This window comes from Ruditapes philippinarum, unplaced genomic scaffold, assembly GCF_026571515.1.
Source record: "Ruditapes philippinarum isolate M1 unplaced genomic scaffold, ASM2657151v2 ctg1088_1_1_1_1, whole genome shotgun sequence".
NCBI lineage: Eukaryota > Metazoa > Mollusca > Bivalvia > Venerida > Veneridae > Ruditapes > Ruditapes philippinarum.
Window position 1 is genome coordinate 243521 of NW_026862563.1, and position 11678 is coordinate 255198.

At 32.7% G+C, this 11678-nt stretch overlaps 1 non-coding gene across 1 annotated transcript; it reads left to right on the top strand.

The window, feature by feature from the left end:
- The first annotated feature begins 10189 nt into the window (after positions 1 to 10189).
- Positions 10190 to 10271, top strand: Trnas-gcu (transfer RNA serine (anticodon GCU)). The gene has a single exon. It is a non-coding gene; the product is annotated as a tRNA-Ser (tRNA).
- The last annotated feature ends 1407 nt before the right edge of the window (positions 10272 to 11678 follow it).

The window sequence follows — 11678 nt, forward strand, 5'->3', positions numbered from 1 at the left end:
CATTGCCTTGTTAATGTGAACATTTGAGCAATGTTTAGAAAAAATCCTTTTTGATTAAAGGAATTAATTTATTATAAGTCAGCAAACATAATGAAAACTGACTGACCAACAGATGGAAGGGACAAAGTGTTTCCGGTATAGCCTACTCAATATTTTAAAACAACATTGGACAACATACACGAAACACTAAAAATAACTTGACATATTACAATTGCAGCTATTATTAAATATTCCACTGACATGTATCCCAAGGTCAGGCTAGGTTTAGATTTCCTAGACAAGCACATTGGTTTTAATCTGCTTATGTTTTATAAGACAAAGATCCTTTCCTTAGAATTCCTTTCACAGCAAACTGAGTATTGATTTGATAATCAAGCACATTATAATACAATAGCATAGTGAATAGTATTATCTTCCTTTCACTTGAAACATGCTATATTTGTGTGATTATCTTAAATAAAGTGTATGTATAGTGATTACAAAGCAACATTCACTAATGCTCACACCTATATATGAAACACAAATTTCATTTTTTTGTTTAATACTCATATTTTAAGTTTAATAAACAAAATCCATAACGGATTGCTTAGGTCTAGAAATATAAGGACAGGTAATGTATGGTAAAATGTAGCAATATAAGGACAGGCAATGTATGGTAAAATGTTGTAATGTAAGGACAGGCAATGTATGGTAAAATGTAGCAATATAAGGACAGGCAATGTATGGTAAAATGTTGTAATATAAGGACAGGCAATGTATGGTAAAATGCTGTAATATAAGGACAGGCAATGAATGGTAATATGTCGCAATATAAGGACAGGTAATGTATGGTAAAATGTTGTAATATAAGGACAGGCAATGTATGGTAAAATGTAGCAATATAAGGACAGGTAATGTATGGTAAAATGTTGTAATATAAGGACAGGCAATGAATGGTAATATGTCGCAATATAAGGACAGGTAATGTATGGTAAAATGTAGCAATATCAGGACAGGTAATGTTTGGTAAAATGTAGCAATAAAAGGAAAGGTAATGTATGGTAAAATGTTGTAATATAGGGACAGGTAATGTTTGGTAAAATGTAGCAATATCAGGACAGGTAATGTATGGTAAAATGTAGCAATATAAGGACAGGTAATGTATGGTAAAATGTAGCAATGTAAGGACAGGTAATGTATGGTAAAATGTAGCAATATAAGGACAGGTAATGTATGGTAAAATGTAGCAATATTAAGGACCGGTAATGTATGGTAAAATGTAGCAATATAAGGACAGGTAATGTATGGTAAAATGTAGCAATATAAGGACCGGTAATGTATGGTAAAATGTAGCAATATAAGGACAGGTAATGTATGGTAAAATGTAGCAATATAAGGACAGGTAATGTATGGTAAAATGTAGCAATATAAGGACAGGTAATGTATGGTAAAATGTTGTAATATAAGGACAGGTAATGTATGGTAAAATGTTGTAATATAAGGACAGGTAATGTATGGTAAAATGTTGTAATATAAGGACAGGTAATGTATGGTAAAATGTTGTAAAGTAAGGACACGTAATGTATGGTAAAATATAGCAATATAAGGACAGGTAATGCATGGTAAAATGTTGTAATATAAGGACAGGTAATGTATGGTAAAATGTTGTAATATAAGGACAGGTAATGTATGGTAAAATGTTGTAATATAAGGACAGGTAATGTATGGTAAAATGTTGTAATATAAGGACAGGTAATGCATGGTAAAATGTTGTAATATAAGGACAGGTAATGTATGATAAAATGTTGTAATATAAGGACAGGTAATGTATGGTAAAATGTAGCAATATAAGGACAGGTAATGTATGGTAAAATGTTGTAATATAAGGACAGGTAATGTATGGTAAAATGTAGCAATATAAGGACAGGTAATGTATGGTAAAATGTAGCAATATAAGGACAGGTAATGTATGGTAAAATGTTGTAATATAAGGACAGGTAATGTATGGTAAAATGTTGTAATATAAGAACAGGCAATGTATGGTAAAATGTTACAATATAAGGACAGGTAATGTATGGTAAAATGTAGCAATATTAAGGACCGGTAATGTATGGTAAAATGTAGCAATATAAGGACAGGTAATGTATGGTAAAATGTTACAATATAAGGACAGGTAATGTATGGTAAAATGTAGCAATATTAAGGACCGGTAATGTATGGTAAAATGTAGCAATATAAGGACAGGTAATGTATGGTAAAATGTAGCAATATTAAGGACCGGTAATGTATGGTAAAATGTAGCAATATAAGGACAGTTAATGTATGGTAAAATGTTATAATATAAGGACAGGTAATGTATGGTAAAATGCTGTAATATAAGGACAGGCAATGTATGGTAAAATGTTACAATATAAGGACAGGTAATGTATGGTAAAATGTAGCAATATTAAGGACCAGTAATGTATGGTAAAATGTAGCAATATAAGGACAGGTAATGTATGGTAAAATGTAGCAATATAAGGACAGGTAATGTATGGTAAAATGTAGCAGTATAAGGACAGGTAATGTATGGTAAAATGTAGCAATATAAGGACAGGTAATGTATGGTAAAATGTAGCAGTATAAGGACAGGTAATGTATGGTAAAATGTTGTAATATAAGGACAGGTAATGTATGGTAAAATGTTGCAATATAAGGACAGGTAATGTATGGTAAAATGTTGTAATATAAGGACAGGTAATGTATGGTAAAATGTTACAATATAAGGACAGGTAATGTATGGTAAAATGTAGCAATATAAGGACAGGTAATGTATGGTAAAATGTAGCAATATAAGGACAGGTAATGTATGGTAAAATTACGACTGAAGAGATAGCATAATCATACAAGTGACAGACTGAAATTGTCATTATTTATATTGATTGTTGAAAACTAAGTGAACAGGAAGGACATTTACTCCAGCCCAGTACTAATGACATCCCTGACATTGTAGATGAAGTTACATATAATTGATCATTAGATACAGTATTAGGGAAAATTTCTAAAAGATCTGTCAAAGACATTATTAAAAGAAAGCAGGATTACTGGGAAAAAATAATGTTAGAAAAATGGTAAACATCTTAAATTTTGCAGCACATCTAATTAGATACTTCAATGCCATCCACTTTCAGTTAATTAGATTTCTACTTTGGTTACTCCATAATGTTAAACTATGAACCCGTACATGTAGTATATAATGTATACATGATAGTTAATTGTGCCCTTATGTGAACATTAACAATTACACTTAGATTTAGAAGGTATACTATTGTTGAAAAAGATCTCAATGTCTCCCACATCTTTTCAAACTCTGACCATAATGCATTCAGAAAATGAAATCATACACAAGAGTACCACGATGGCCCTGGATCACTCACCTGAGATACATGGCTAGAAAAGGTCACTACATATTCTATAAATCAGTGCAAAAGTCAGTAATTAAGTCACATTAGGTTGTCATTTTTTTACCCAAGCTGTATAATTTTAAATCAATGTACAGATTACGCTGAATTTGTTTGGGTAACAAATTAGAAATATTCTTTTGTAATCTTGACACAACAGTTCATTAACCCTGTTTATTCATTATCAACAATTTTTATATTTGACAAAAAGCCTCATAAGTTACTATAAACCGGAATAAAAATAATTTGTTGAATTTGTATGACATGTAGTGTGGTAGTGAGTAGAAATGTAGAGAAAATTGTAGGACCTATGAAGACCTACTGATTTGCTAAGTTTTTAAACAAGTTTGTTCACCTCTGCATATATATAGAAATTAAACAAGCAAATCAATGTGCATTTATTTTAACAATTTCATAATGTAGACTTAAAATTTTGATTTGTTACAAGTGTTTTCTTTCTGCATAATATGGCTAACTTGAAGGGCTATCCTTATTGTGTATTAAGCAAAATACAAGGAAAATTTGGACATTTGACCTTGGAGGTCAAGGTCATTTATGGATGAAGGTCAAGGTAAGTCTGGCTTACTAAAAGGTCTTGTCCCAAGGGTTGTTGTGGTCAAGTATGAGGCAATACACCAAGAACTTAAAAAAGTTTTCATCGAGGTACAAGTTTGTGGATGGCAACAGCAACGGCAATACTGACATGACTGTAACAAAACCTCTTTTTTTTTCAAAAAAAAAAATCTAGCTAAAAATGATGCACACAAAAAATATAAGTTTACATTTCCCATACAGGCTTATTGTTTGAACATTGTTATAAAGGAGCACGGCATAATATACCAGACAGTATTATTGTTGTCCAAATCTTCTTACTTCTCATTAAATATTACCCCTGATCCACTGACCTATAATTACACTAGCTAACTATGATGAACAATGCCAAAACTATTATCTCCTAGCCAAACAAAGACATTCATAAATCATAGCTGTATAAAAATTCATCATGTCTTTTGTTTCAAACATCTTCGTTAAATGATGCAATGGTATAACATACTGTTCATTGGCCCATTTTTCCTGATAACTATTTATCTCAGAATTGTGTAGTATTGATTTTCAGCGAGCGGTTGTTACTGTACCCAGTCAGTATAACATTGGTTAGACAGCAAAATTAAATGTCAAAAGTTAATGTCTCTATATAAGGAAATACAGACTATCAACAAAACATCTGAGACCATTTCTTATCTGACAAGTTTTCTAATTTTCTATCTCCGAAAGCTTGATAATCAGATCTAGGTAGTAATTGATCAAGGGGGGGTATAAAAATAGAACAGCATAGTAACAGTCGTATGTAAAAGAAGAAAATAACATTAAACAAAAATATCTCACTGTATATATAAACTCTTACAGGAAAGTTGTATTAAGCTACATTTGTTTCAAGTGTTCTTTAATGTGCATTAATTGGAATGACACAACAAACACCATTCTGTAATTAACCTTCTTACTGTATGTAATTAAGTGCCTAAGTGTTAGGAATAGGATCCTTATATGCAGAATTTTGAAAATATCAGACATTTTAACCTATGAAAAAGTTAGTGAGAGAATCTTGCTTGTATTGATCCACTTGGCTAACAAATAATAAAACACACCCACACACCTCTTCATATTATTTCTATTTGGGAAATCTATTCATCTGAATGACAGACAAAAAACAATAAAACATTTATAGATAGTACTAGAATATTTTTCTAACAATTTACAATCAATGCTAAATCAGCAAAATCCAGTGTGAAGGTGAATGGATGGATTAATGTGGGTGTTTTATGGATGTAAGACTATATTTGATGAATGTAAGACTATTACTGTATGTCTATCAAGGTTGTTACTGGATATGTTCCACTCCTACAGATAAAGTCAATGGTGCCATATGAATGGTGACAGAAAAATTACCACAGAAATGGATTTGAATGTCTTCATAACTCTTTGAGTATTAGTACCAGTAATGAAAAACCTTTGCTGCAATTTATAACAATTACTAAATTAGAAAGCCCACACAGAATCCAATATAAAAGTTCAATAAAATATATCAATTGTTATCCTTAAGTAAGAATAATTCTGAAGATATCAGTGTTTCTGGCTGTATTCATATAGATACAATGTATATTTACATTCCATATGCATTTAAATCAAATAACCTTCAGGGTAACCTTGAACAAGAAATTAATGTAACACACAAATGGTGTAACTAAGCCTAAATATACATATGTTACACCCCATATTTTACACAAAATATATAAACAATGGTGGGGGGGGGGGGAACAAATTGTTTTTGCAGTATAAGGAGAAGATTTTTTTTTTAAATTTTAGGAGAAAACTGTTTGATTTTAAAAAAAATTTCTGGGTGAAAGACGCCTGTTAATTGGCCCCTGAAAGCCCAGCATGTTGTGAGCTAATTACAATGGAATAGCTTGGTTTAGCCAAACTTAGACTATGTAGGCAGCGGCATACACACCTTCCAAGGAAACTGGGAAATAAAAACATAAGCAAAACACAAAGGCCATTGTGACCTTGACCTTTGACAAACTTTTCTAAATCAATAGGTTCATCATATATTTGTAGTCATGACAGCATTTTTTCCCCATGGACCTACATTAAAATTGGGAATGGATCCTGTACCCATCAAAATAGGAATCTGTGAGTCATGAAAAGGGCCAATTTTGAGGCAAAGTGGGAATCTTATGTCAGGTTTATAATAAAAGTATTTGCAAGAAATGTGAGTTAAAAATATCTCAGTTGAAGTCTGTCCCATAAAAAAAGAAGGAAAGTGTTTAGTGGAAACCATTCATTTACAGTGTAACCCTAGAAAAAGATAAACTGTTTTCACATATCTATATCTTTTAAGCTTCAAATTTTAAACATGACAAGACTTCAAAATAAATGTTTTATAAAATGGATAGAATTGAAGACATAAAAAAATCCTATCATTTTCCTGTAACTTTTTTAAAAGACTTACTTTGAACTAATACACTTATGCATAATATCTATTTTCAAGGGAATTCTAACTGTATAGACTTATGATTATAAACATTTTTCAAGTATAACTGTACGTTATATACACATATCAAGTTCATAGGACTAAAAATAATCATATTATGATACTGTTTGCTAAGGGAGATAAACTCAACAAAAAATTAAAAACAAGTTATCTGAATTACCCAACATGATTTGTTGCCCCCCCAAGAAACATGATTGTATATCAAAATAAAACAGTGGCTACTGGTGGATATCCTTGAAATACCCATTCCCTTCATTTTACTGCAAATCTTCAGACCCAGACACATGCAAGGCAATTAAATGACAGTTTTTCTTTGAAAAAATATCAAATGAGGGAAAGTTTTACACTGGCCAGGGTAGTTTATGTTGACTCTGAACCTTTGACCATGAGCATTAATTGCCATTAATGTTTATCAAGGTCCCAGAGATGTAAATATAGATGAATATATATTATAGATGAATTGACTGTTAAAAAACCTGCATGTTAGTGTTGAAATTTCAAGAGCATTAAATTTTACATATTATGTTTTTACTACACTCCTCTGGATCATTGAAATAAAAGAGATTAGTCATTAAATACAAAATTGTAAATTTTGCCCCAATTCAACCATTTTAGTTCATGGTCATAAATGTTGAAAATGGTCAATACTTTGAGAAATAGTGATAAAGATAGATATGACAGTATTTTGTTTTTGATATAATAATATTGATAAACAGAAATGAAAATAATATGTAAAAATATGCATGAACGGCTCATGTATGCTAGACATGCTGCAAATGAATTTTCCTTCTGAGTGTCATAAATCAGCTTTTTAATAAAAAAAGTTCTTTTCTTTTTTTGAAAACATAATGAATAGAATAAAGATAACAGAGGATTTGGCCCTAGAGCATTTGTAAAGGAGGAGTCCGTCCAAACACATTTATATCTAGAGATTAGAAATCAGTCCTAACGCATTTGTATAGATCTAAAACATTTGTAACTTATTATTCCAGAGTAATGATTCTTGTGCACTGCACTTTGGGTAATTGAAAGAAGCATGAATACCAAGTTTAGAGTCAATCCCATTTAAAGTGACTGAGTTTCGCTCCGGAAGCCTAATGGGATGCCGATGCAGCTGACACCACTGACGCACACACCTTCCACAAAAGTAACCCCTATATGCGGAGGTACAAAATACCCAAATACACCCAAATATTGCAAAAATATACTAAAATATAGCAATATTCATTTTCGTTTGTATAAAATATACATTATAATGAGGAAATAAATATTTAAAAAAATAGCATGACTAAGCGGGCTATAACTTTTTATTCATTAGTTTGAAATGGGTATTTGATATTTTGTAAGTTAATAAACTTGTGACATTTAATGATCTAGGTTCATTAATGAATATACATGCAATTTAAGATTAAGATATATGATTACATTTGCTGTTTACATCTAAATGTTTAGGGTATATTTTTGTTGTAATGTCATACAAGTCAAGTGTCCATCACAGTCAATGAATTTAAGATTTTGAATTTACTAGCCCGAATTCCAGTTTTGAATTTATTCTACTATTGATATTTAACAAAATTTTCTTAAAATTTTCACTGGTCCGTAATAATATTCACTGACCATGGGCCACCAGGCCAGTGCTTAATTTGATGACTGCCATTGATCAGATTAATTTTTTTTGGTAATTTAATAGCTTTAAAGCTGAATGCCTCCAGATGAGCAAAAATATTTCAATATAATCAAACTTGAGAAAAATGTACTAAGATTTTCGGAAAAGTAAAAATATTCAAGATTCAAGTAATAATTTACATGTTATGTACGATTAATGACTGATTTTTCAGTATTTATAACTATATTTCTACTGCGTAACTAACGCAGTAGGGGCTATTTTTGCATATTTTGTCCTCTTTTTTGAAATTTACGTGGGTTGTAAGTGCCATTGATAATGTGTAAATTGCTTCCTTTTGGTTATTTCACAAAAAAATACGTTTAAACACATTTTAAAATTTTCATGAAAATTAGCATGAATCTGGAGGCGCGCTGCTTTAATAGAGTATATTTGGGTACACAGGTTATCGGCGTGGGACCAAGCCCTACCCCTAAGGTACCACCCCCCAGGACCCACTATACTACCCAAATATACTTCAATACATTCAAAATACATGTCAATACAAAATCAAACAATTCTATCAAAAAATATATATTTGTGTTTCCCACTGATAGGGGATTTTGAGCCATTGGCACTAACTTTTTCTGATAATTGGAAGAATTTGTCAGAGCAAACTAAAATTGACACTGAGTGAACCTTGTAATACTAAAATGATCTAGCATTTTGGACCACTTGATTTATTTGTGAAAGGTGCTAATATGAACTAATGAACTACAAATATGAGATCGAAAACAAAACCTTAAAACCTCTCCTGGAACCAACCTGTTGACAAGATTGTGAAGAAGGGCAACAGTACACTCGGCTTCCTTCGACGCAACCTGCGCATCAGCAATGAACAGGTCAAGAGCACAGCCTACATGTCACTCATGCGACCAGGCCTTGAATATTGCTCCACCGTCTGGAACCCTTATACCAAGGACCTTACACGCAAGCTGGAGGTGGTCCAGAGGACAGCTACAGGATATGTGACAAAACGTTACCACAACACCAGCAGCGTATCCTCCATGATCCAACACTTGGGGTGGGAGACATTAGAGTCACGGCGAACCAAAGCCCAGCTGACCATGATGCTCAAGATCACCAATGACCTTGTAGACATACCAGTCAACGATTATCTAACCCCTGCCCCGAGCCGCACTAGAAGTGACCACTCCAAGAAGTTCCATCTACCATCCACATCTACATCGTACTACAAGAGCTCCTTCTTCCCTCGTACAGCCACAACCTGGAACAGCCTACCTGCCCCCGTTGCAGAGGCCCCTGACTTGGTATCCTTCAAGCAGGGGTTATCATCCCTCACATTCTAATCCGCCATTAGGGGCCCAGCTACAAGTACCCACTAGTGATATCCAAGGCTGTGCCGGCCGCGGCCACCGTAACCGGAGAGGTTTGGGTTGAAGAGGCGAAATGTAGCTGGCCAGACTTTTTGCCTATATCTCTTTCTTTTGACCTATCCAACCTCTTCTAACTTTCTATCATTTCTTGTATATTTCTTTGTCTTGACCTAGCACCACCCGTCGCGTTATAATCAAGTGTGATTGTGCCGACGTACGATGTAGATGAAAATTTGTCGATATCCGGTGACAAACCATCCGAAAATGTACACTTTAACAAAAATTATAAACAAATAAAACCACTAATATACATAGATGACTAACTTAAAAATTACAAAACTATTTTTGTTTCAAACCTTTGTAGTTGCTTCAAGATGTTACTATGCTGTGAAAGTTGTTGAATTTGCAAAAAAAATCCTATTTTATTTGTAACGAAAGAATCCCTGTTTGATTACGATTACCGAACAATGTTCTCCGTTGAAGCTGATATCAAAATTACTTTAAAAGTACTACAACACATCTATCAGAGTCCAGAGATATTATTGATTTAGTAAGAAATATATGGCTTTCAGTTATGTGTAAACTATGTGGGGGTAGGAATACCTTTAATAAATAAAATTGTGTATTATTATTACAATATTCGATTGATGTGAATCAAGTAGCATCTAGTATATCAAATTCAAACCAGTTCATCTAAGTGTTGAAAGGACGACATGTAGACGAGGTGGCCGAGTGGTTAAGGCGATGGACTGCTAATCCATTGGGCTCTGCCCGCGTGGGTTCGAATCCCATCCTCGTCGAGAATTTTTGTTTTCTTTCTTTTTCCCCCTATTATCATACCGGTACCTTATATTTACGTGGTATTTTACTGTAGACAACAAAAGTTAGGAGAATAAAATTCGGGAAAATACATGTATGTTGAATATTCTAGCAAAGACATGTCAGGTACATCATAGTTTATTTATTTAAATGTTTGCAATGTAAGCAATTATGTACACTGCACGGACCTATCTAATCAAAATTTATTTAGTTTAAACTTTATTTATTCAATAAATTGTACATAAATGACATTTTAATACAAACATTGCACAGCAATGTAATTCAGACTGGATTTGGGAAACAAGTAAAACAATACTTATATCAATTCCTCTCCAGTAAAAGTAATTTTCAAGATAAAGATACAAAAATGTTGTGGTTAGATGCACGGATTTATATTATCTATAATGATCTGAAAATATATTTAATACACTAATTAGTAGAATTACTTACTATATTTATACTAATATACAGGTAATAAAATAAAAAATGTACAAATCATTTGGAAATAATTCACAGAAATAAACATAAATTTCAAACATGGATTTCTTAAAAAGTTTTTAAGCAATCAAGAAACATTTTTTGCATTGCACCCTTTGTTAGATGTAAGCTCTTTGAATGTACATGTAATTTATTTGAAATTTATTTATTTCGGTAAATATATATATATATATATATAACATTTCACAGAACATAAGCTATGTATAGCTTTTGACCGACATCTCAATGGTTGTTTAACAATTGTCTCAAAACTTAAAAGTATAAAAACTAAAAGTTAATTAAATGGTGAAATAATTTACTTTGCTCTTAATCTGAATAAAATAATAAGTTTTCTCAGTTCTTTCTATCTATTTATGCTGCAACACCCTCTTTCGAGTATTATGTGCAGGTGCGTGTCTGTGCGAGAGTTTAAAAGGAGTGTAAATGTATTTGTGACAGATGAAATAAAAAGTTGATAGCGTTAGTTAAAAAGAGGAAGTATACAGCTAAAACAGATAAAACAATATTTTCATCTCAAACACGGCGGGGAAGAGTGGTCATTCCCTGGGTGGGGACCTGCACAAGTTCAGATGGCGGTGAGTTACAGAAGACTATAGTTGCTGGATAAAAAGAATATTTATAGTAATTACATGGATAAGGAATCTGCCCGAAGGAAAGTGGGTGTAAGTGTCGGGTGAGACGGAGAGAGGGCTGAATATAAGGGGGTATGGGCACTCGCTGCAACCAGGCCATGCACAATCTTGTTAAACATTAGGAGTCTGGCATCAGTTCTCCTATTTTCCAGGGAACGCCAACCTAACTTATCTAACATAAAGGAGGAGACACTGTTGTATGTAGAATAGTCCTTAGTAACCCATCGCGCAGCTCTGCGCTGGACCATTTCAATTTTG